Below are 23,904 nucleotides of genomic sequence, written 5' to 3' on the forward strand. Positions count from 1 at the left end.
GCAGCGGCGATTCCGGAGATGACTGACGGCAAGAGAATGCTAATGAATGCAGTTGGCGCACCAAAGCATGAAAACACAACAAACTAGGAAGCCAGCTGCATTAGTGTTTGCCATTTCTAAATGTGTAGGTGTGGAGTATATGTATATATATATAAATATGTGTGTGTGTGTGTGTATTGTGCGTTTTGCGTTCAGCAGATACTACATCCGTTAGTTTTAAGGACTTCCTTTGAATGAATAGTTGTGCCACTTGGTGGCAAGTGCAATAAATTATGGCATAAAAACGAAAACTGGCAACAATGAGGAGTATTAAGTGACTGCTGAGAACTGTGGGAGGGAGGAAAAGCGATGGCCGCGAACATATGTGCGAATGAGACAAGTAGAGAGGGGTAATAGGATAAAGCAGCAGGAAATCTAGTTGCATGAAGGAGAAATGGATGAAGGCAAAGCTGCTCTCAAGTTCTATTAGTCTGCGTTGACGATGAAGGAAATCTGAAGATATGAACTATGATTTACAGCTAGCTTTAATATAGTGCATACGCAAGCGTAACTTTATTTTATTTTCTTATATTTTGTATTCTCTGTTAAAGATTTTTACGAAATACAGCAGATAGCTGTGTGAAAAGACGGTGAGTGGTATATCTTCTACCCAACTCATTTATTTTTAGCTCTGATTTATTAAGCATTATTTTTAAAAAATGAAATCATGAACAATTGCGGATTTTAAGGGGCGTAAAGTGAAAGGTTTTTTAAGAATAAACAGTAAAACTTTTAGGTCTTTCACTGCTGCAGTGATTCTGAGCTTTTCGGTGGACGAAGTCTTTAAAAACCAATTTTCTGGACTAGAAAATATAGTCCCTACAAAGGCCTACGGTTGTAAAAAATCAAAAAATTTACATGATAGCGGCATTAAAAAAAACACCAATTTGAATTTTACCTAAAATTGTGGTCGTTCTTGGCCTGCCAAAACTATATATATTTAATATTTTATGTTTTATGTGTTACATTTTATATTTTGTATTTTATATTTTATATTTAATATTTTATATTTTATATTTAATATTTAATACTTTATATTTAATATTTTATATTTAATATTTAATACTTTATATTTTATATTTAATATTTTATATTTTATATTTTATATTTTATATTTTATACTTAATATTTTATATTTAGCATTTTATATTTAAAAATTTTATAATTTTTGTTTTATATTCATGCCTCATTTTTATTTATTATTATGATATGTCCATTTTATTTTATGTATTTTTTCAATATTCACATAAAAATTTCTCTCAAAGGTGTTTTTTTTTTCTGCCATAAAATGTTCTAGTTGAACCAAAAGTGATTTGTCACGTCCAAACTGGTTTAAATTCGCTATCCATTAACGCCACTGTATTTTGTTGGTGTTTTTGCCATGGTTTTATGCATGCGCTCTGATGTATCAATTTTCGATGAGTCTATGTAGGAATTAAAAATCAATAACATACATAAAATTTTCATTTACGACTTGTGGATGCCCCAAAAAGATTGCTACGATTGTATGCACACACACACACACACATAGGAGCAAAACTGCACCATAGGCATATGCGGGCAATCGAACACGTTTTATGATAGGTCATAAAAACCAAAAGGTGGTTATTGGATTTCGTTTTTCCATAAATTTGAAAATATTAATTTATTTAAATATTTTATTATACATTTTTTAAACATAAAAATTTGTGCGACAGCTATATTTTCATATTTTTGATAATTTTTAAATGTCAGTGTGTTTGTTGGGACTTTGCCAGTTATTGCTATTCATGCTGGCAGGTACGGTGAGCTTTAAGCTTTATTATCAATATACGTGCGTGTGGCATTGATGATGTGCACACATACATATCTCCAGCGCTTATGTGTTCTACACACCAGTATAAGCGCGCATTCGATTATTTATATACCCATATTAAATGTGTAGGCACGTGGAGGCTTTTTTATCACTCTGTGCTTGCTTGTGTGTTTATGTGTGCGCATTGCAAGCGATATCGTGACAAATATGCGTTCTTCGTTAAAATACATTTTTTTCATTTATATTATTTTCGTATATTCATACATACATGTGAAATACATGTATGGAAAGCACTTCATGGAAAAATATTTTTAATTTTTTAATATTTGTAGGTAAGTATAAATTGCTTAATAGTTCCGTTGCTGGTTTAATAGCGCGATTGCAAATGCTGGACTTTTACATATTTTCCACACATATTTGCAAATTCTAGACATATATAAATCCAAATTATATTCAACAGCAATAATTCTGGGGTTATCGTTAAGTGAAAAATAAATTAAGAAGTTAGATAAGTTTATTTAAAAGGTATAAACCAATCACTCTGAGTGTAAGATACGCAGCCAGATCAACGAATGTTTAGCATTTTCACTGAAATTAATAAAAAAAATATTTGTTGTTGTTTGCAACATATTTCGTTGCATATATGCATAAGCGCTGGCCTTCGCCCATTTAAATTTCTTCATTTGCTCGCACAATTTTTTTCACACTTAAGTTATGTGGCAAATTTGCTGAATGCCATTTGCGCTCACCGCAGCGTCAGTTGCAAATTTTTATTTATTTGCAGGCGCATACATATCAATATATATATATATGCTTGTGAATATGAGTAAAGACATTCACGCTTTATAATTTTCCCATTAATATTCACTATCGCAAAGCTTTAACCATTTATTTGTGCGCCACACAGTAATCGTACTCAGAAATAAGCACACATACATATACACATATACTCGCGTAATCGCTGGAAATATGTGAAATAAATGTGGGCGTGTGCGCCTGACCGTGTTTTTAATTTGCAATATTTTTAAATAACTGTGTTTTTGTATTTTCGCCCGAACTAACCGCTTTTGTTGGTCGGTCAGTTGCATGGTCGGTATGTTGGACGGAAGTTGGTTTCGGTTTAGCGGAAATAAGCGTTCGCCTAGCTGATAATATGATTTACGATCGGCAGCTCAGCAATATGAATTATTATTTTTAATGGTTGTGTAATGAAATCATTAATTTTCACACAGTTTCCATGCAGATTTTAATTCACAACAGTAAACTATTGATGCTTAATCATGAACATTTTGTTGTAAACATCATTTTTAAGTAATAGTAGAAAATTTTCTTTGTCACGGCGAATTTTTTGAATAGATATACCCTAAAAGTTTGCCACGAAGTTTGTAACACCTACACGGACATATTGGAGACCCTAAAAATTATATATGTGTTATATTTAAATGAGCTAAGTAGATTCAGTCATCTCCGTTTATCCGTCTGTATATACGCGAACTAGTTTTAAAGTTATCGCTCTGAAATTATATGCACAGCCTTCTCTCCCCAAGAAGCGCGATAGCACATAACTACTATACAAACTGTACGATCAAAATCAAGTTTTTGTGTGGAAAGTGTTTGTTTTATTTGTGAATGGTATTATAGCTTTAATGAAACCGATACCAAAATTTGTTTTTTTGGAATACCATAAACTGAGCAGTGATAAAGAGCACGTTTATATATAAGAGGTTAAATATTTTAGAGAATCTTTTGTTGTGTAAAGTAAACGCAAATTTACAGCGAATTTCAAATTTAATATGCGAAAAAAGAAGTTTGCTCACAGACTAAAGCAAATATTATTAAAGAATGATTTTTACATATTTGCTATTTATTCCGTTTTTATTATATTACTTTTCTAAATAGTTTTGATTTATTTAGAGAGTTTGTTATTTTTTCTCAATTTTCAATTGCTATGTTGAGAGAATTTTTCATTTTTACTGTGCAAAACATAAATATAAGAAAAAAATTCGAAAATAAAAAATTTCTAATTTAGTTCTTACCACTTAAAACCAAGTTATTTACAAAATATATACAATACATAAAATTCAAACTAAATAAATTAAAAGGCTACGAAAGTAAAAAAAGTTAATTAATTGATTAAAAGTTGTATATTTATTCTACTACTTAATTAACTAGGATTTTTAATAAGTCTTAAGTTAATGTTAATAATTTACCTTTTCTCATATTTTTATTGAAATTCTACAATTAGTTAAATTCTCTTGGATTTAAATAAATTTTTGAAATATTTTATATACGCTTATCACTCAAATTTTAAGTTAATTTCGTGTTTTAATAAAGCAGCTCATTGCGCTTTATTTCAAAATTACTTATTTATTTTTGATTCAGCTAATATTTTATATCATTTATTCCCACTATTACTTTCACATGGCCAATTAGTCCATGCAAATGCACCATAAGGCGCTTAATGCGAGGTATTAATGCGAAATTTATTTATATTTATCACACACTCTTTATAACAGTTTGCTCGAAACGAAGCGAAAATATAATTTTTAGTTGGTAAAATGAATTCATAATACAGGATTTGATGTGCTGCGTAAAAGCGAATGTTTTTACAATAAATTTTACGATTATTTTCCACATATGCTTGCGCAATGCAAATATAATAGATGCATCTGTGTATGTGTGTGTGTGTGTGTGAAAGTTATGCACCCGTCAGTTTGAGCCGGGTAACAATGAATGACTGCTGTTTGCACAATTAAATCACTAAGCAACGATATGAAAGCAATAATAGCATGAGTGTGGTGCAAAAAATAAATATTCAGGTTTACAATTACAGATATACTATATATATGGAAATAAATAATATATTATATAAATATTAAAACATGTCAGGAGAGATTTTTGTATAATAAATAAAATTTTAATGGTTTGAAAGGAGACAAAATAAATACATATTTCATACAAATTTAGAAGATACATCCGGTTGAATGTCAAAAAAGGTGCAATCATTTTACGTTTCTTTTTGAAGAAGAAGTTATTTTATTTATTAAATAAATAAAAATAATGTACATTTACACAATTTTATACGCTTAAATAACCCGCGATTCTTTTTGAACAATATTGAATTCTTTTGGACCCTAGCGTGTCTTCAGGAGGTATCCGGCGATGAGGAAGATTTTTCTGCTTAAAGTTATCTCTAATCTATATACAATTATATAATAAAAATTAATACATCCATTATGGATGAGCGAAGGTAATGACCGATGGATTAGTCAAAGTTTTAATTTTCGAGAAAACGGCGGCGTCGAAAAAAAAAGATAAAATTTACACTTTAGTGTGGCTTAAAAACCGACATTACTATCAAACATCTTATTTCTGGGATCATGTCCTGACAGATATATTCGAGAAGGTCGTGTGAAGAGTCGGTCGATCCATTGAAAGCAGTTTTCCTCTCTCCGACTCTGAAAACAGCGTTTCGAGAAAAATATGTTTAAAGTTTTGGGATATCTCTAAGATACTTTAGGGTAAATATTATAAGAAGGCATTTTCGCTAGTTAATATTTTTTTATGTTGAAACCAGTAACCAAAAATATATTTCTTCTATAATTTTCCTTTACAATGCTTTAGTCTATACTTGGATCTCCTAAACATAGATCTCTTATATCCTTTCGAACCTATTACACACTCTTCCGATGACAACGATTGAAAATCTATAAACAACATATATTCTACAAGCAACTGCAATGCATATCGTTTGCTCATCCTTCTTTGCAAACTCTTCAGCAAATGGTACGAAGGCATTTCCCGTTCGAAATGAATACTTCCACACGATTTCTTAGCTCCAAGCACAGAACCTGCGCCGCTTGGCTGGGCGAGGCTGCAAATGTCAGCGCCTTTAATCAAAGCGCGCGTGGCATTTGTGGCATGGTAGTGAGAGAAACAAACACAAAAGCAAAAGTAAGAACAGCAACAAAAATTGCAAACAAAACAAATTGAAATGGAATATAGAACAACCGCAGCATGCATCAACGCTTCGGCTCGAAATCGCTTTTCAGTTCGTCGCTGCAACTTGACAAGCATTTATTGTTGTTATTGTAGCTGCTGTTATGCCTGTGCAGCAGAGCGGAAATGAATGCATTTCCTTTGCTACAAAACACATTTCATATAAATATAACAAAAAACACACATACGCAAGTGCACAACAATTAACAACAAGAACGCAGAGTATTATGAAATGCATACAAAACAAATATGCGAGCAGTAAGAGTTGGACGAAGTAAGAAATAATCTTAACCGAACAGCAGAACATTTCAGTTGCCACAATTTGCGCTGTCGGTGTTGTGAGGCGTTGGGATGTGAAGGAGTGGCATATATGGATAATAGCCGCGCTTGCGATTGTTTGCCTGTCCGATTGTCGACTGATTGCCAACGGCATTGTGCGTGCGCTCGCTTAAATGCATTAGACTACTCACTCATCTGCCAATGCACGCGCTTAACCACTTTCTTCATCACTCGCTCGCACACTCGGATCACCGCTACTTCACTCACCCACCCAGCCACCCGCCCATTCGTGCCCACCCACGCAACAGCGCCCTCATTCACTCATGCTCTCATTTGTTTATTTATATAGCTATGTACTCGCCGCTCGTTAGCTCGTTCGTTCCGCCATTGAGGCAGACATTTCGATCGGCACGTTTATGAATTTTTTAAAAGCACTTATCCGCATAAGTAACTGAGTGTACATCGACAACTGACAGTGCGGGCATAAACTCGCATTCGCATTGCTCGGCTGTCTCGAACAAAAGCGCTTCGTATGTACTAGGAATGCCAATGCAGCAGTGTGGCAGCATAGCTTTTTCATAGCATTCCTGCTGCGCTTACTATGCGGCATTCTCCAGCACTTAGTGAGCGTTGATGCGTCGGCTCTGTTGTTGCTTCATATTGTGGTGTAGCCACCAGCATACTTCATAACACAACACAATAAATATAAAGCGTAGACTGCGGTTGGCCTGAAGAGTCGAGCTGTTACACGGCTACTTGAGTTCCTTTATTAAAGCTCACTCAATGCGCTTATGTGTGTAAGTGGTGCTGGTGGTGGCTGAGTGAAGCAGTGAAGAAAGCACTGAAGTGCTGTAGACGTTCGTTTTCAATGAATTTATGCGATTGTGGTTACAGCTTTCATATCCAGTTAGGCGAAAATAAGTTGAGTGTTTAATAAAGAAAAATGTAAAAAAAAATGTATATAAAAAGTTTAAGCACTACTTGTTGATAAATTGAAAACAAGCAAAAAAAAAAACATTATCTTCGGTTGTACCGTAGCTATATTCTTCTTCACAGGTGAGTTGTTTTATAACTTAAAAGGGTATAAGAAAATACTTTTCTTGATGGTGTGGCAGCTATATTCTATAGCGGGCCGGTGTAAACAATTTGTACGGAAATTGTAATGTTCTCACTTACAATAATCCGTGCCGAATTTCGTGAAGATATATCGTCAAATAAAAAAGTTTTACTAACAAGAACACAATTTTGATTAATCAGTTTGTATGGTTATATGTATGTTATGCTGGTCCGATATAAATGATCAGCTTCTTTGGAGAGAAAGGGTGTGCGTAAGAATTCAGATTAATATCTCGTAAAGACATATATGGCTAAATCGACTCAGCTCGTCGTGCTGGTCATTCAGATATGAAATATATTTATAATATATCTTGTTTAGTATATATGGTAATTATACCTATAAGTAATGAATATAATTGTTAGTGAAAATTTTTCAAAATTAATTTAACGCCACTTAAGCTTGTACGCCGGAAGTTTCGCATTTGCACATGTTGCATTCTGCAAATTACTTTCGAATAAATTATGTTTGGAATTACGCCGAAATAGTTGCTATCATAAATTTACGCAAATAATATGAAATAGGCAAAGTTATGGCGTAGAAATGGCTTTTAACATGCATTCGCACAAATACTATGAAATGCGGAAAATTATGGGGCTGTTGTGCTGTTGAAAGCCGCTCGGCAACGGATTGCATGAAAATTAGATTTTAGTTGCATAAATTGAGGCGCCAATGCGTATAGCAGCTGAAGCACGCAGCTGCTGCATATTTAAGTGCACACATAAAAAGACATGCGTGTGTGTTTGCGCGTGTATGTGTGAGTCGAGTGTGATATTACTGCCTAACACTTACGCATGCGCAGCTTCATTATGCTTAGTATGTTTTCTATTATGTATTTAGAATTTGAAATATTTGCATTTCAGTTGCCGCAAATGTCATATGCGAAGCTGCTCGCAATCAGTTTGTGTGTACATGTAGTGTGGTTGCAAGTTATGGAGTTCTTTGCGAGTACATTAATACGAATGTATACAGTCAGAGAAATTGAAGTAAGCAAAATACAATTTTAGTTTTGTGCCGATCGGAAAGAGAAGATGGCATAAAATCAGTTTTAATTTCTGAATGCATAAAGCATTCTATATTTAGATACATTTTTTCAACACACTTTTACAGCGCTTCTATATAAACTGGTTTTCAGACACATCGGATATCGAAACTTTAAGGAAAATTATACTTGTAATTTTTTACAGCATATATTAAGGCTTAAAGCGTAGAAAAAATGCAAAGTTTTAACTGTGTTATTAAAACAGGGCTGAAAAATTCTCCTTATTAGAAATATGCTTTAAAAAAAACTTACCTTAAGAATAAAAAATTCATTCACTAATAATAAACAAATAATAGAGTATTAAAAATACTGGACTCATAAAACTATACATCGTAAAGTTGTTATAATTACAGAGCAACTAAAGATTTTGAAGAGAAAAAAAAAACTCAGATACATTTTATTTGAGGCTACACCTCAGCCAACAAACCTTAACTTTGTTTTTGCCGTTATGTACTTTTAAATATATTCTGAACATGTGTTTAAAAATAAAATATATTCTTACATTGATTTCCACGAATTTATGAGGACATTTTAGAACGCTTGTTTTTTAGACGACCTCGCTGAACGTCGATAAATAGACGAGCTTGTATTTAAACTTATGAAATGTTGATGCTAAAAATATAAGAGCTTCAAAAGCTTTTTAAAATAAAGGCCGATTTAATTTAATTTAATAAAACACGTAAGAAATATTTTATTAAAAAGCAGCTAGGAAATATAATTATTTCCGAGTTTGTTTTAGCTCCTAAAAACTATTTTGGGTTTTTGTGGTTATGCCTTGGATGAGTTTTCTTTACTAACGTTTTGGTGTTGATAATTTATTAATTAATGTATGGCTATATTCTTTCCCAATGAGTAATAATCTCAGCTCTATATATACATTATTCATGGCAAATCGTTTCAAGTATTATTTTCTTTTCTTTTGGCAAAAACTATATTTCTCTGCCTGCAGCAAGCCCATTGAACGGTATATGTGCTGAGTGCATTTTGCGCGCTATTTACGAAAATATTTTCAAAATTCTGCTTCATATGCCAATTTGTAGCTTTTTGCATATATTTAGGCGCACTATTGTGCATTTTGTAGGCAGTTACAAATTTTTACATACAGTAATAGAATAGGCAGCCTGCTCCCTCAACCTGAACGTTATGTGCAAAATATTGTAATGGATGAAATATACACACAAACTGATGAGAGAGAAGATAATGTTATTCTAGAACTGATTTGCTTTTTATAGTTTTTCTTCAAGCTCGCCCAACTGTATTTGGCTATCGTTTAAGACTCGAAAACCAGAGTGCAAAGCTATTGGCCGGGTTATACATAAGTAAATAGACTTTGTTGACCAAAATATTATTTACCAATACAAATACAAGGACAAACAGTAAGATTGTATGCATTTACATAGACAATCATGGTTGGACGGATACAAACATGCTTAGAACCTCTGCTACTGCTGTTGCTTCGTAAGCTATTCAGAAATAACTTCCTCATAATTAAACTAAAACAACTACGCATAAACAATTTGCAGGTAATTTGCGATGTGCACAAAAATTTGGTAATAATTATGAGGATTTTAAGATTATTACTGCTGCATATTCACTTGATAAGTATTTCTAGAAAGCGGTTTAACCTCTGTCTCAGTATTATACTGATGACAAATAAGAAAAAATTATTGGTTAAAATTCGAACCAGAAAATGTTTACTCAGCTGTTGAGGTACATTGAGCGATTGGTAGTTTAAGATATACTTTTCGCTCAAGATAATATTCGAAAAAAAGCAGAGATGAAATATTTTACAAGGTGACAAATTTTTCTAAAGTAAAAATTTTTTTAAGAAAAATAGTTGTTCTATTCACCAAACATGTTCTTTTAAGCAACGTGCAATGAATTTATTGTCAAATAAAGCCAGAGAATTTTGCTCAAACATTTGGAAATAGAACTCAGCAAGCTGCCCTTTACTGATACAACATATCTGAATTTACATATGTGTTTATACAGAATAATTAGAAGCAATTTCATTACAGAAGATATACATACATAAATACATGAAATTACAAACAGTAAATCCGCAAACTTATTAGCAGTGCCTAAGTCAGACTTGCCAGCTTATCACCACAATTGCTAAAAGACTATACTCCAGGCAAGAATCTGTATAATAACTCGCTACACAATAAATTATATAATTATCATTTTGATCGCACACACAAGCATTGTTTAAGGATTATTTAGAGGGATTAGAAAATATACACACCAGCATGGAAGTATAATGACAAATGTTATGTATGTATGTATGTGTTTGTAAATCCACACGCGTAGGTTCATTATTACAAACGCATGCAAAGTGCCGCTGTCTCGATTAATACGCTGCAGTTATAATTAAATTAGTGGCATAGGCAAAAAATTTTAGCTAACGCTAACGCCGAGTGGAGGAAGCGAAATAAATATGTTGCAGATGGGTGTGTGTGTGCGTATGCAAACGAGCTTGTGCAGCGACAACTAACAAGCAACTTTGTAGTGTACTGTTAAACAATTACTATCAGTGTTTTTGTCTGGCAATAGTGCTTGTGTATGCGCATACTGAGTGATATTCATTACGCTGACGTGGCGTATACGTAACTAGGCGTATGAATAATTTAAGACAATGCAAATAAACTAGCAAGCGCTCGTAATTTTGCTCCAAGGAGTGAGTAATGGAAATGCTAATCAAAATGGAATTACAAATGGAAATGCATACATGAAAAGTAACGCAACTAGAATTAAACTTGGTAATTACATATACAGATTTGTATGGCATATATGTATTTGTATGAAACACTTTTTTATTGCACGCAATTGGGTTTGTGAGATTTTAAGATTCACATAGCCCCGAAGATCTTAATCTATATGATTAAACTTAAGTTTGAATTGAATATTATATTATTAAGCGCTAGGTGGTATAGAAAAAACAATATTATGGTAAAGATTTTGTGAATTATGCTACTTGGAAAATGAGTAATACATTTTGGCTGGCTCAATAAAGTTTATTGAAGTTAAATTTTTGCTCTTATTTCATATAAATTTTTAATTTTATTTTAAAAACCTTACTTCTTTTCTTCTTCTACTTTAAAACAGTGTAAATTTCAATTTACTTAGATATGACCGATTGTAATATCTTTTTTTTTTTATTAAAAAACAAGAAAAATCGTTAACTTCGGTTGCACCGAAATTATAATATCCTTCACAAATATTAAAGATTCCTTAAGAGAACTGTGTTCGGTCAGTGTGTATGGCATCTACATACACAGACTACACATAGTGACTCGGATTATTCGGAAGTAGCATTACTGTAGTATTTTCTAAATCCATGTCTAACTTCTTAAAGATTCCTCGTCGAATTAAATTGTTTTCTATACAAGCAATTTATTCCGATGGTTCCGTTTGTATGAATGCTATATGCTATGGGCGCCAATATCGGCAATTCCCAATAATGAGCAATTTCTTGGAGATAAAATTTGCAAAATTTCAGATCGATATCTCAAAATCTGACGAACTAGTTCTTATATATACAGGCGGACGGACAGACGGACATGGCTAAATCAACTTGGGTCGTAATGCTGACCATTTATATATGTAGACGTATACTTTATACGGTCTCTGACGTCTCCTTTTGGGTGTTACAAACATCGTGACAAACTTAAAATACCTATGTCAGGATTTACAATTATATATAAGTTAGAAAATTAAAATTTACAAAGCTCACATGCCAAGTTTGAAGAATTTTAAGTAGTTCGTTAGTCAGGTAATGATGCAGCAATTTAATCACATTTGTATCCTTGAAATTACAGATATTAAAGTATCTGAATGCAATCAATTGTGTTATATTATTTAATTTCTGAGATCGCCGATTGTGAGCATTTTGGTGATCATGATACTTATTTAACTCCTTGCTAAGAACTGCTCTCTCTCCTAGCTAAGAACAGTATCATGTGGCTGCTAAGCCTTTGATAAAACTCAAGTTTGTTGGTAATTTTGATGCTTAGCCTTAACGATACTCATAACTACGGAGTTTGTAATGTAAAATTATGCCTAAAATTTCCTCTTAAACCTCACTTTTTGGGAAATTGACAGAGAGTATGTGGTTTTATGAAACCGGAAAAGTGTTTCAAGTTTAGTAGGAACCTTAGAATAATTGGGGTGTGCTAATTACGAATATGTTCTTGTTTTTTCCCAGCAAGTCAGCTTTTCAGGAAATTTTTGTTTGAAAACTTTTAATGAAACTGTCAAAAATACTGAGAAAATATTTATTGAAACTATATTTGCAAATTACACAGCAAAATTAAATAAAATCTACTTTAAATAATCGTTTGTTTTTTTTTAATTAAAATCGTTCTCTTTTCTCTTGAAAACATCGTTTTATCGCCGTGCTCTTTTTCCCTGAAAACTACATTTTCAAGTTTTCTTTTTCTTGATTTATGTAAGCGACTTTCTACATGTCCCTTATGTCTTGATAGAATCTCTCATCCTGTTCCTCGTTGATAGTTCCAAGATTTTCGGAACAATAGTCAATGAGTATCTAAAGACTGAAGCTAGACGCTCGTAGTGTATCTCAGTTTTTCATAAAGTTTCAAAGGAAACGGTCTATGACTTCTACAAAAGAACTTCGTGCTTTAGATTCATCCTGGGTCATTATGTTATGGAACAATCTGTCCGATTTCAAGGTTCAAATTTGAGGGCCTACAAAAAGTCTTTTTTTAAGTTTTGCTTCAGAAATAGCAGGAAATTGTCGCACAGGTATTTAAAGCAGTCACCTTGTTTATTTAAACCTTTGACAAACTGCTTCATCAATTCAAATTTTATTTGAAGGGAAGGCAAAAGAACTAATTTTTGGTCAATACGAAAATGTGGTTCCTGGAGCTGACCAAAAATCTGTCTTTTAATCGTGATCCTAATTTTTGTGCATCGTTCTTCGATAGGCTCATTTAGTTCAAGTGAAATATTTACTATCGATATATAAAGTATTTTAAAGATGCTTCTTTGCTCTAAAACAATACATCTCACAAGGTCTTTTAATTTTGTGAAAAATATTAACATGATGGGCTCAAACCAAACTCACATTCAGAATCAACGTTTCCGTATTAGCTAACTAATCACTAATCAAATTTAAAGTATCAAAACCAATGCCAGCTTGTGTTATCAGTTGCACATTTCTAGGCAATTGTTTAAAAATTCATGAACTACAAATGATGCTTATTTTTGTGTGGCATGTGTCGAGAACAAAAAACTGAAATCTCTATAAATAATGAAGGGAAAGAGAGAGAGAGACCGATCAACGCAGAATGTAAGCTATCACTTTCGCAATGGAATTAGTGAAGGTTTAGTTGTACTTAATTTGCTCTTCCTACATGGCGTATGAGTGATTTCATTAATTTCATTTCACTTTTAGCCAAACAAATGGGACGCAATTATTTTGATGCCTTATAATACAAGTATATAGTGACATACACACGCACGCACCCAGTCGACATGCGCTCGAATAATTTATTTTTCGGCAAGCTCAGTTGTACATTCAAGCAAATGTGGGACGGGAGGTGTGTAGGCAGTCGTGTGCATTTGCTGCAGGCAATGTGTAAGCATTTTAATTGCTTGCGATTCGGCAGAGATAACTTTAAGCTGCATACATGCAATCACTGCTGCTTGGTATATAAACATTTTAAGGATAATTGCGCTGCATTTGCCTGGTTGGCCAAACAAAGCACAGCACCAAACAAACAATTAAAATGAAATTTACAAAAGTATGCATTTTATTCCGCAACTTCCTTTTTCGCCCATACCGTACATGCGTCACATACGCTCCCAGTACTTTCAGCTGCAGCTTTCGATTTTATGTATTTATATATGTGTGTGCGTGCCTTACACATACCTATATACTCCTGATTATGTATGTAACGGCATATCTGTCTGTTTGCTAGGGCGTAGCGGCGGAAAATGTAATTACATTTTTAACTGCAATGCTGAAGGATAATGAATGCCTGCACACACTCGCACTCATGCACACACAAATACATTTTCTGTGTGTATGGCTGGCAGCTAGTGAGTTGGCGTTGTGTGTGCAACCGTAATTGTCTGCGTGTCTGTCATGCCAAGGCACAACAGCCGGTGCGCGCTCATCCGATTGCGATTTGCATGCGAGTGATGCTGAGAGCAACGGCTGTTGTTCGTCTGTTTTTACTCACTAGCTGCGCATAAATGCACACGCTGGCACATAAATGCATACATATGTACGGGTATGTGTGTGTGTATGATGAAAATTGTGCAGACAAATGGAAAAAAATAAAGAAAAGCGAGACAGAAGCACATAAAAGTGCGGGATATTAATTGCAGTTGCAAATGTTTAAGTGTGTTCGCTTTGTATTTGCGGTTTGCCGGAAGGAGTTTTGTATTTTTGGCCACAAGGCAATGGTTTGCATTTCGGTTGCCCTTAATGGTGAATATCTCATATATTATATATATTTTGTTTGTTGTGTTAGTGGAGCATGTGTGTACTGTGAATTATTGCCGCAAAAATATGCTTATGAGTGTGTGTGTGTGGCGTGTTTGCGCTTCTGTGATATATATATATATTTAAATTTAATTATTATTTTTTGGCGCAAAATTGTTAATATTTGCAAACTTAAACTGCTTTGTATTTGTTGTTTGTAGAGATTTGTGTAGAAAGTGTTTACATTGCCATTTATAATCAAAATACAGTTGGTAATACGGAAAGGATTTAACCAGTTAATAATGAGTAGAAATGAGCACAGATGTTATGCTGTTTACTTAATGGTGGGTTTTAGGGATGACGCAATTTTTTCAATTTCGAAAATTTCTAGATGCTAAAGAGATCCCTAAAAATCTACCATTTTTGATAATAATTGATTTCATTTTGAAAACCTTAAGTTGAAGTTGTGAGAAAGGTTTAACAAATGTATTTGTACAGTTTTCTCATCGCGCTTTAGTGCACTTTGCTGATCTCTTTATTACCGCCAAAGTCTTCTCTCTCATCCAATTGAAAAGAAAAAACATCTCTGTATTTCCATTTGTTCATTTCGTAAAACATTTTTCTAGTGCAGCTCAGTCAAACTTGCATAGTTTCTAGAAATATTTTAAAAAAAAATCGGTAATTTTATCGATGACTTTAACCTTCATTTGGTTGTGACTGCCCTGGCAGCTCTGCTCATTCAATTACTAGACTGTTGGAAAATACTCGTAGTTGTTTGAATATCATTACATTATCTCGAACTTGAGGACCATATAAAAAGGCATAATATCATTTTTAAGCAATATTTGATTAGTTTTAACTCTTGCAACATGTTGTAACATGGTTGTTTGTATCACCTAAAACTAATCGAGTTAGAAGTATACATAAATAATCAGTATTAGTGACTGTCTGTTTGTCCGTCCGTCCGTCTGCTAAACCGTGAAAGCGATAAATTGGGTAACAATTAAGATATCTCAATGAATTTCGGACACATTATCCTAAATGGAGTGATCGGATCCTTGCCACACCAAAACTAAGCTCCACAATAAGATACCAACACAACGAATTGCATTAGGGAGGGGCATTTATAGTTGAAAAACTTAGAAAATAAGTGTCGATATCTTAACAAATAAAAAAGTTTCTCATACAAGTACTTGATTCCGATTGATCACTTTGTATGGCAGCTATATGATATAGTGGTCCGTTATCGGCAGTTCCAACGAATGAACAGCTTGTTAGGGAGAAATGGATGTGCAAAATTGCAGATCGATATCAGATCGACATAGATCGACTCAGCTCGTCACGCTGATCATTTATGTATATATTTCAAAGGGTTCCGACATTTTTTTTGTGAATGTTACAAACTTCTCGACAAACTTATATAAATATATATATTATATATTATACCCTGTTCAGGGTATAAAAAAGAGGTCAGACAAATGTTTCAAACTTCCTCCAAGCCACATGATATATTTTTACAGCTCTAACGTGTGTATTTATAAGTTTACAACAACATAATTTTTGAAATTTTTTCAAGAAATGAACGAAGCCACGACTGCTAACGCTACATTTAATCGCTAGTTTGAAGTGAAAAGCTACATATTGTGCGATTGAAAGATATATTAGTGTAAATTGAAAACCCACTATTTCCGCAATAACAAATTTTCTAAAGAGCAGTTATTGAAAAACAAAAACTAATTTTCCAACTTTTATAAGCATATTTTTAAGCGCACTTATCATTTATATGAAACTAAAAATCGAAATTTATTTTGTTTTAAATGTTGTTGTAAAATGTTTTTATAAAAGCAATTTTATGAAATATTTCAAATATATTCTATTACACTTTTCAAGTATTTTCACTAAAAAATAATTTAATATATTTTATATTTTTTTGCAATATTTCACGCACCAAAATTCTGAAAAGCGGAATTAAAACAAGTGTTTGCACACCTACATACACATGTTGAAGTGAATGCATTTATCCACACAAAAACCACTTAAAAATATTAAGGCGATAAAGTGTGCGCAAATTGCAATGGAAACAACTCACACATGCATAAAAAACCATTGTTGCCAATTGGCGTGAATCATAAGCAATATTTGGAATAGCTTTCAGAGCTTACTTTTTTAATATCGTCAGCTGCAATAAATTGCCTATGAAAATAATCTGTTTTGGTTTAATTTCGACGCTTAGTTGCAAAAAAACTATTTTTTCTCTTTTTTCCGTTGGCCTCCAAGCTCTACTACACATACATTTATAACGGCAATTTCCACTGTTTTAATAAATTTTGTTTTTTAATAAGTTTGCTTATTTGCTTGTTATTTCGGTATTTTTCCCTGCATTTTATTGTTTCTTAATTGCGCTATCAATGCATGAAATGTTAATACAATACCGTTGTTTCTGACAACATATACAATCGAGACTTTTTTTTTGGCATTCCAAAGCGCATATTTTCATATTTTTTCGACAATTATGCATGCATTAGTCACATGCGAATAAACTTTTTATTGTCGGTTGTAAAATTTGTAAATTTTTATGCGGCAAAACGGATAAATTTACATTTGTTTGTTAGAAGTTAAAAGGGTCCTTTGCATGTATAAACTATTGGTATAACGGATATTTAGTTATGTGCTTATGTTTGATTTTGTTATTATTCTTTTCCAACAATCAATATTTAATGGCATTGTTCTTGTTCGTGGTTTTCGGAGGCATGTAATTTTCAGACATTACATTTGGCATGGTAAGTAATTGTTTATTTATTTTATGTTTGGAAAATAATAAAAAATTAATAAAATAGTAAAAAAAAATATTAATATACAAAATAAAATAAAAAAATGTATCTGTAATTATTTTAAGTACAATTGTTTGTTGTTGTTTGGTGTGTTACAAATTTTTTAATTACTTCCAACCTCAACAACTTACAAATATTTATTAGTTACATGAGGTTAGTGAGGTATGGTGATAATTATACTAAAATGAGTTTTACGTTTGTCTCAACTTTATTTTTGACAATTACTAACATTACTGGGCGCTGATTAAAGTTTATACTAGAAGCAAGGCGTAGAGGATTAGCTGTCGAGACAAATGTCTTAGTTAGATATTTACGGTCGATATACTTTAGGAAATTAACTTGTAAAAACGTACGCCGTAGAAAAATTTCAATATCGTAGAAGTTTATTTCCAGAAATTGCATTTTTTACTGTATTTTTATCGTCAATTTGTGTTTAGCCTTTTTTTAATTTGACGATTATGTAAATAAGAAAAGTTGCCGCAACATTGTACCAACTAGTTAGCTACGGGCTTATATATAGAAATATAACGGGAACTCACAGGTGAATCCTCAATATAATATTTTTATAATTTTCGATTTTATTTTAATCGATATTGCTACTCACGATTCATTATATCGACGTCACAAATTTTAATTTATAATGAAATATTTAAATATTTAAATAAAACTTACCTTCAATTTTGTTATCTTTGAGCTGTTAGCGCCGCGTTTGAGAAGTATAATCTACAATGAGAAAAATAGTTTTTTTTTAGTAAGTGCTAGAGAGCAAAGGAACAAATAAATTTTTATAAAAGAGAATGATTTATATAATTTGTATAAAATATTTAGTATGTTGAGGTATTCAAATTTAAATGAAATAGCCACGTGTCTCTTCAAAAGCAGAATATTGATAATAATTTATTGATTATTTTTGGACTAAGAAAAGGTTTTGCGAATGATCAATGCTTACGGCCTTTATTTTGAGCTATTTCGCATACACTTTGCATATTTGATGTTGTTTTATGGATTTATCAATAGTAAAAAAGGATATGCAGCTTTGCTAAACTATTTCACAGAACTCCTAAATGTAGGCAAGGTTAAATTTATTGTATAAAAGGATGATTTGTAAAATATGACTTACATGGTATATGATATATTTATTTATTATATAGAAAACGTTAATTTTATGCAAACATTTATTTCAAAAATAAGAAAGAAAAACATTCAAAGTTTTGTTAAGAAAGTATCAATTCGATGCTGGAGTGAAGACATTATATTACATTACGGGAGCGGCACAGTTTTCAAACGAAAGCAAAACGAAAATAAAATATGTCTCCAAGGCCACTTTGTTCAAATTACTAATACTTTTTCAAAATATGTATGGTATTTCATGTCCTGAATACTTAAAAAGCACAAAAATAGCTGCAACAAGCTTTCAGTACTTATCTAAAAATCGTTAAGAAGAAAAGGATAGCCGCGCAGAGTATTCGTAGACTATAAAAAATTGGCGGCGAACTAATGAGATTCATGTGAAATTTGTTAAGACCCGCAAAACAAAAAATAATGTTTCTATTGTGAAATGTCATTTTCTTGGTTAACCCTGTGGGTTATAGAGGCAATAATGGCAAATAAAATAAATTGTTAAATAGATTACGTTGCAAGAAATTTGCTACAAACAAACATAGAAGATAAGTCACACCGAAAAAGGATTAATGCGAAAATCTTGCATAAAAAGTGATGACAAGCGCGAGATATGCGCAAAAAATAAGATAAGTTCAGCTAGATTAGGTAAAAAAAGGCAACCACAAAAATTATGCTTGAAGCGCTGAAGCTAAACGTGGATGAATATTATTTGTAATTGCATTAAAGAAGCGAGCGCATTGAAATCCGCGCAAAAAGTCAATATGGAAAGTTGGTTGATGTCAACGAGGCTGCTAGCTAGCTGCTCCAACTGCCGGGGTTCACTGCTTTCGACAACAAAGCCGCAGAGACCGTCCGCCAAGCAAATAGTTGACGCAAAAACTGCTTTTAAAAATACTGCGAACGCATAAAAAGTCACAAATATTCATGGTGAAGTTTGCTGCTACAATTTTGTGACTGTCGAAATGCGAAAAATGCCGGCACACGCGCTGCAGCCGAAGCAACGGACTAACGGACAGATGCTTTCGCAACGGAAACTGGTGTGACATTTTTCGTTTTCGTTGCCTTTGTCAACTTTTTCTAATGCGAGCGGGTCAATTGTGGAAATTGGCATGAACTTGGCATCAAAAAGATTTTTCGACAGCATTTATATGTAAAAAATGTTATAATGTAGATATGGATAAGGATACGGATACGGATAACTAGCAGCGCAAGAAGAAGGATAATTTATGCAAATTGCATGGCGGAAGAGCTGAAGGAGAAAATGAATCGCAGAAGGAATTGAAAAGAATATGAAGTGAAGTAAAGTGGAGTGGAGTTAAGCGCAGAGGACGACGTGGCCACGCTGAGTGGCGCGCATTCATGGCCGGGGAGAATGACATTACCAAGAAATTGAATTGGTTTTATTAGATTGTGTATCTGCATCTGTGGATTGTGTGACTTATTGTGACAATGCAATTGTGGCAATTGAAATTGTGGAGAGTAGTGCGGCGACGTATAACTAGTGAAATTAAGAAGTGCATCTGAAATACATACGAGCAGTTTCAGTGCAGTCTTAAAAGCGGTTAGCAGTTGGTGCTGCAGTTCAATTCGGTCTTAGTGTGTGCATGTATGCTTGTTCGGTAGTTTAGAATATTCAGGAATGTACAAATATTTTATTTAATTTTCATTCATATAAATATAATATAATTTAAATATTAAATGTCGGTAAAAAAATTTTGAAAAATGAAGTAATATATGTGGGTCATACTCGAACACACTTTCGAAGGTTATGACTTTTCGTCTAAAATTTATCATAATGAAGCAAAATACATAAATGTGCATTTTTGAACCTGGTTGAAGCAGCAAGAAAATAGAAAATTGTTTTTCATAGATCGGTTAGGGCCCATAACGCCCATGGTAATTTGTTTTTTGTTTTTATTCCAAGTCTTTTTTGAGTACATAGGTTCTAGCTCGTCATCTGTAACACTAAAGACTTCTTCTTAATACCGGGGGCTTTACCTTTTAAATCTGTTTGTAAACATTGAATAATTTTGAAATTTATAAATCGTGGATTTGATTAAAGAATTTTAATAAGTGGATGCAATTGCAACTGTGAAACGTTTCAGACTAAAATCATGTGACATTTTGATCACGGGCATATCGTGGAATATATTTTAGTGACGTTAGTAATCAAGTAGAAATACTATAGCATGATGAAAAAGTTATTGACTCTGGGCTTATAATGAGAAAAGAAGTAACATTGACTAGCCACCCAAATATCCTTGTTTAAGGGCACACTTAGTTTAGTAGCATAAAAAAGGCGTTTCTGGCGAATTTGAAAAAAAAAATTTGTATCAATTGTTTTAAAATTTAGAGGTATACCTATTTGTATATATTTTAGGAATATACAGTATATTTTTATATGAAAAAAATTAAGTATTTTTCGAGTAACACGCGATCTCAGAAAAACAACAACAAAATTTATGTACTAAAAGATATTGTCTACGATCGAAAAAAAAAAACAAAAATTGACAAAATGTCCGCATTTAAAAATAAATTTGAATTTAAATCAAATTTTTTGTGGATTTTGTCTGCCAAATTAGATTAAGGTTAAGCGGCTCTCATGTTAGTTGGTCGTTTGCAGAGATCACTGGAACTTCGGAATTAAATGAAAATGAAACTGAATATATTTGCAGAGGTCTTGAATATCAGAACCAATACATATTCTCGTATGGACTAAGCTAAAATGTATGCTATATAACCTGGAGGGCATGTATAATACTATAAGATACTTTGGATTGAAGGAATTATTCGAATTTGTTACAGCTTTTAACTATAATCTTACCAAATTAGGAAGATATCACCGATAAAGAAAATATTTAACTGGCATATTGGCTATCTCTCCTTTTGCCGTCTCATTCCTAATTCATTATGTTTTTGAAAATTTAATTTCAAATTATCGATAGATCAGTTCTCCAATATAAAATTAATTTTTCGCTGCTCGAACTCATAAAGAAATTAGCACCTCCGTCGGCGATGATTTCCAATTCAGCGTAAACACTCATTAAAATGACAGTGCAGCTTTTCTATTGCCTTTTCATCTTTAATTGGAAGCTGTGAAGAAGCACACAAGGCATCAGGCATAATGTGCTCCACACCATTAACCAACAGAATTTTCTTTGATATTGCAACTTGCTCGCGTATGCGGTGCAATCGATGGCAATGGCTTATAAATATGCAATACTGTATTTAACCACAACACAGCAAAGTTGCGCTTAATATGTACAAAGCGAACTAAAAACGCCAACAACAAATACATCAAGGCACTAGTAAAATAAAGGTGGCAACGATAAAAAAAAATGCGAATACATTAAGTGGATGCCACATCTTTGCTTGGAACTAAGTTCTCGGAATAAGATTGTGGTGCATAAAATAACAAAAACAACAAGAAAGGCATCCAAGGGTCTATGTGTGTGCACAGAGAATGACGTAGAAGCGAATATGGCATAGTAGCGCATCTCTTTGGTGAGGCTGGTGGAATATGGAGGATGGATGGCAAAAGAAGGTGAAGAACCACTTACCCATATGAAAGTATGATTTTAATTAACTGCATAAATGCAACACTTTGCGAACATTAAAATGCAAAAGCCAACGCGTATACAGCGATAGAGTGGAAGAGTGAAAGAGAGGAAGAAAGGAAGAGCGCAGAATGCAAGCTGCGGCAACTATGCGAGGGTCTAAGTATTTTCAATTAATTACAAAGTTACGTAGCGAAAAAATATTTAAAATTTGTATAGTGTGTGTTGGGATGAAAAATTATAGTTTGTACGTTGTATGGAATTATTTCAGTTATTTAATATAGAAAGCTGATCCTTCAAAGTACGCAAAACCGCTGCGAAATTGCGATAATGAAGAAGACTTTGGTCAAAGAAATGAGTGTATGTATGTTTTTCTGAATTTCAATTTGAAAAATTTTTTTTACGCTAAAAAGAAGAAAAATTTAATTGTAAACGGAAAACGGCTTGTAGTTATAAAATATGTATATACATACAAGTCAGTGAAAATTTGACACACGAAATATGTCTATATAATAGTATAGATTCAGTGTATAAGATAATTAATTAAATTAAACTCAATTTAAATTAATTTTTCGTAAATCGAAATTGTGCATCTTGTGTTTCGAATTTGCGAGGGTTGTATCCACTTGTGAAGTTTAAAAATCGATTTTTAAAGCCAATCTGAAGCTTAAATTGTTGCATAAAAAAATATTTTTTTAAAAGCGGCCATTTGGTCAAAAATTACAATTTTGACTAATTCTTTGCTTATTACCTATTACTATTCATATATACTTGAAGTAATAATTAAGTTTTTTTTTTTTGGATCTGATACAGTTTTCAGCGGAAAAATCATGCTACTAGACACGCTAGACACCTTTAATCGGAGATCCTCCTTTAAAAATAAATCCTCCTTTAAAAATAAATCCTCCTTTAAAAATAAATCCTCCTTTAAAAATAAAGCACAATGTATGTGTATGCTCTGAGTACCGAATTAAAAAATATGAAAAATATATTTTTTTAAATTATTATTATTATATATGTGTATATCTGTAGTATGACCTGCCTAAACTTTTACAGTAAATGCGAATTCAGAAATTATTTTGTATGCTTCTCTCCTTTTCTGATGAAGTCTCAAGTTGATCGAAATAAAGCTTTCCCACACTTGTTATGGACAGAATTGGTGCAATGCAATCAATATTGCTGGTCTAAAAAGTAAGCTAGGTGTTTATTAACGGTAAACAGCATTCAAGCCAGTATAAAATCCAATTTTCCAAATGAAAATGAAGAAATCAAATTTCTAATTTAAATTGTCACATTGATGTTCGAGAAAATAAATGCATTTGTGGCAAGTACGTATGCATATATGTAGTAAATGTGCGTGTGCAAATATTCGTGCAGCATTCCGCAATATCTATGTAGGCATTTCGATTGTTACGCATTATAGCTTTATTACTTGCACATAAACACACACAAGTACAATAACTTCATCTATGCAAAACGATTTTTCCATTGCCACATACCAAAGAGTTACTAAAGTTGGTGATGATGATGCAAATTGGAGATTTTTCGCAATTGCTAACATAGGCATGCCAACGGCAACAACAAGGCGTCGGTGCAACTAACAGCCACAAACATAATAAAAATGCACATACAAATGTCTTAAATCCCAATAAATTAGTATTTACAAATAACGGTG

General features: G+C 32.7%; 1 non-coding gene across 3 annotated transcripts in view; it reads right to left on the reverse strand.

Annotated features, from left to right (window-relative positions):
- LOC106620178 (uncharacterized) overlaps positions 1 to 23,904 on the reverse strand; it is a 183,834-nt gene that overhangs the window by 25,025 nt on the left and 134,905 nt on the right. For all 3 annotated transcript variants that reach the window (XR_011394935.1, XR_011394934.1, XR_011394933.1), the window contains one exon: positions 18,223 to 18,273. This is a non-coding gene — a transcript (uncharacterized protein). The remainder of the gene's footprint in view (positions 1 to 18,222; positions 18,274 to 23,904) is intronic.

The sequence above is a fragment of the Bactrocera oleae genome, chromosome 2, assembly GCF_042242935.1.
Source record: "Bactrocera oleae isolate idBacOlea1 chromosome 2, idBacOlea1, whole genome shotgun sequence".
Lineage (NCBI taxonomy): Eukaryota > Metazoa > Arthropoda > Insecta > Diptera > Tephritidae > Bactrocera > Bactrocera oleae.